Here is a 4,374-nt window from a genome sequence, read left to right as displayed (position 1 = left end):
TCTAGAAAGCCAACGTGTGACACGCGACTGAGCAGATCTGCTTTACTAATACACAACGGTGAAAGCAATCGATGTTCAGCTGTGCCATCACATGACACACACATCCGATAGTACGGGGATTCCGGACGGGTATATAAACACACCTTACTCACAGAAGAGTTGGCGCTCAAGCTGGAACAAAGTTTGGATGCTCTTTGGACCAAATTCAATTTTAAAATTGGGTTTAAATATTATTGGGATGCTTGGAAGATAAACTTATAAAACTTGATACTTAATTGATAATTACAAATTGTTTTATTAGATTATTAATAAAATGTAACAAAAATACAAAGATTGCGGCTTTCCGATCGCTTGCTGGTCTTGTAGTTGGAGGGTCTCCGTCAGAGCGCGCTGATGTCGCTCACCACGCTTCGCGCGGCGCGCAATTTGAAAAGACGGTGTTAGGATGCGGTCGATGCTTTCTAAAAAAGGACGCTCTTCTTCCTTATTGAATGTCGTAAGGAGGTAATATCGTAGTCTTACTAGCGTTTTGATACCTAGAATTTCCACGAATAAGCTAGAAATCTTCCTGATGAATTCACTCCATATCGACCCAGGGAGAGTTTCACTGAATCTTATAGATATGTTGCTAGACTCTCTCACAAGATTGGGGTACTCCCTATAAATATTTCTCAAAGAAAAGAAAAACGAATTAAAACAAAATTCTCAATGCTTACAGAACTATTTTTGAGGTAAAGAATTGTTTTTAATTAAGAGAAAATTGTTGGAAGAAAGACCTTTTTAAAATTCAAATGAGTTTTTTTCTTGGTAATTCGGGGAATTTTATATTTGTTTCGGATGACAAATAACTTGTTTGGGTTGAAAAACATTTCTTTCACACAAAAAAATTTGTTTTACCCCACAATTTTTGTTTAAATCAAAGAAAAATTTGTATTTATCGCAAAAAAGATGTTTCACAATTTTTTTTTCGACACTCCTCCATTATGGCCTCAACATAAAGAGACTTTTGAAAACAGGGAGTTAATTTTCAGAAAAAAAGAGCGGCACCATCCTCTATCTCCCGAAATTTTAAGAGTGCAGACTTGATTAAATAAAAATATCCGCACTACTTGTATGAACTTAGTCGACACGAAGAGTAGAAGAGGTTGCTACCATTGTGATCTCGCCTAAATTTTCAAGTTATGCCAGCGTTCGATCGATTAATTGTTGGATCGTTATCGAGTGATCTCGATCGATAAGGAGAATTTTTAAGATAGGGATCCATCGATCTATGTCAGTAAAATGCAATAGTCTACGTGCAGGATGCATCTTCCGTGCAGCAATAGCTCGTGACTTGAGGATGCACACCACGTGTTGTCTGTACCTACATATCTTTGTATCGCGCAGTGAAGTGTTAGACTCAGAGACAAGAGACCCTCCGCTAGTATCTTAACAATGGTAGAAGCTTTCACTTCCGAGACTTCAGCATTCTTCTGTTGACTTACCTACATGGTTGATGTTTAACAACGCGTTGACAGTTTCTTTTTACAAACAAGCCGAAGTTTGAGAAACTTGTTTGGCCGGCGTGCCGCGGCGCTTCAAACTACTAATTCGACATGAAGGTGTTGCACAGTATCATACAAGATTGAAGGCACCCCAACGTATCATGGTTGATGGCATCTTTCAAAAGCGCAGCACGAAGTTCCCTCGCAAATTAAATCGAGTGACGACGAAAAAAAGAGAGGTGTAGTCGAAAAACTTGCTAAGTCCTAGTACCTGAACCCAGCAACGTTTAGCATGATTTTTGAACGTAATTAGAGGAAAAATTGGCTTTATTCAAGCAGAAATATGCTCAGATTTACCGCCGAGAAGATTTCCTTATAAATCAATAAAGAAAATAATGCCTGTTTAGAAAAAAAAGGATGCTTAGATAAAAAGAAAAGTCACTTAGATCAAGCAGAAACCCGCTTTCATTCAGCTATTTTATTCTAGATTCAAAATAAAATCTTCTTGACGGCATACTCAAGAAAGTTTCTGCCTAAATCGAGTCACATTTTTCTCTAATGAAATTCAAAAATTATGCTAAACGTTATTAAATACGGATGCTAGGACTAAGTGATTTGTTTTAGATTACCGCTCTCTTTTTGTAACGTAGTATCTTGATTTATTTTGCAAGGAAAGCTCTGTGCCCTTAAAGGAAGCTTGTCATTCTTGATACGTTGGAGCGCCTTCAATCTCGTATGATACTGTGCAACACCTATGTCGTGAAATAGTTGCTTGAAACGCCGTAGCACTCTGTGGCGCGGCGGGCGACCAGCGTGACACGCGCACAGGCGCCTACAAACCTAACAGGGATACTTCACGCATTGCGCAACGCGTGAAGTATCCCGTTAGGTTTGTAGGCGCCAGTGCGCATTTTGCTCTGTGTTAGGCTCTAATATTTAAACTCGCGGAGTCAGCGTTTTTCAACCATGATTTTGAAATGTTTGCACGCTCTGCACGGATTATTCTCATTTAAATTGTTGAAGAAAGAAAAAAATTATTTATTAAAGGAAAATATAACGTGTGTTTTGAGAATATCAAGGTGGTTCCGTGTCTAATTTAATGAATTCCAAAGCGTTTTAATATTTCTTTTATATTTTGTGCTTTTACTGTGCTGCAGCGTGGTGTATTCGCAATCAAACGTTCAAAATTGAACGCGTTTGACTGTGAAAGATCGATGTAAAGTTAAAACCAAAGATTGCGTCGACGATATCTACTAACAGCATCACACATCATTTTTTGGTTCCATCAAAACATGTAGCGACTACATTTTTGAATAGCTTGCGATCAGTGCTACGTGATAAACTAGATACTCTCAACATTTTTTCTCTCCCCTATTTCCTCATCTTTTTTGCTTCTTCTCATTTCAGCGCCCTTGATGGCGCCTCTAGCGTATCCTCCTTCGCCACGCACTATTCATCCAGTCCAGTTCCTGAGCGATAATTCAATGCAGTCCACCCGCTAGTGTAGTTTACATTATTGATACCACGCCATTTCACGATCAACGGGCGGAAATACAGATCAACTAACTTCGAGTTTTCATTTTACGCTAGAATAATGCAAAAAGTCAGCTAATCGACGGCCATTCATGATACGTAACGCGTAACGCTCTAGGATATCTGACTTTGCGTTACCAGCGCGTTACGGGAAGAGGGGAGTCCGAGACTGTGTCGCGTAGCGCTGAATCCAAAAATTTGTTTTTATCACACATTATTTTTTTTCTAAATATTTTTTTTCACATATATAACACATTACAAAAATTCATGATGACACATCGACGCAAAATGGCAACTTTCCATCCAAAATTCACCGTAAAACGTCAATTTGAGGAGAGCTTTGGCAGAGCATCACGTTTCTTCAGGGGGTTGCAGGGTTAGTGGTGCTCCACCGAAGGGGGGTGAAGAGAAGGAAGGGGGGGAATCCTATTTCCAGCGGGCAGCGTCACGTATTTTATTAATGGCCCCCTGGAAAAAGTCACTCTCAATCGCAAGACTCTTACAAACGTATCCGAAACAGGTCCAAATGGACCACGTTTAACAGAAAAGGAACCAAGCCAAACCAGCTATTGCCAAATTTAACCGGGCAATTTAATTTTTTACAAGAGAACGTTTGTGCCGATTCCTTTGAAAATTTGAGAGAATTTGCTACGCAGTATGCTGAAAATGTACTGTTTGTTCGAAAACCCGTACAATCGTTTTCAAGTTAAAAAAATGAAATCGCCCAATTAAATTTGACAGTAGGAGATGTGGCTTGGTTCCTTTCTGCTTTTAGTACCTATATTGAGAGACTATGGCCACTGGGCCCCATGGAGAGGCTTAGGACCCAAAAATGGCGGTGCTTTGTTTTGGTTTTTGTGGATGGGAGGGGGGTCATTGCCAACTATTGACGGTTATCACCAACCGCACTTGCTGCCAACTTTACTACATCCAAGATAATTTTTCTCAAAAATTGCACACGATTAGCCTTAAAAATATGTAATTAAGTCGCAATAGTGCATTTGGGTAGATTTCTCGTTACGATAAGCAAAGAAAACTACATTTTGAGTCATTTTGCATTACATTAATTTATAGCGTCCGCCATTTTTGGGTCCTAAGGGCTCCATTCAGCCTAAGATGGCTGAGCCAATCAGAGGTGGTAACACCAGTGGCCATACTCTCTCAATATAGGTACTCTATTTCTGCTTAATGCGGTCTAAAATGTTTTGCGGCACCGCGTGGACCGTGGAGTCACGAACTTACTCATCGTTTTTGTGCACTTTTGCGGAGTTTGACCTTGAGACGCCGGGACTCCCCGGAAGCTGGGCGAATCCGGCGTTTTTTACAATGGTCCACGGAGGGCGCTACTGGCTGCCTC

Source organism: Bemisia tabaci, chromosome 2, assembly GCF_918797505.1.
Source record: "Bemisia tabaci chromosome 2, PGI_BMITA_v3".
Lineage (NCBI taxonomy): Eukaryota > Metazoa > Arthropoda > Insecta > Hemiptera > Aleyrodidae > Bemisia > Bemisia tabaci.
Note: the sequence above shows the minus strand (reverse complement) of the source record.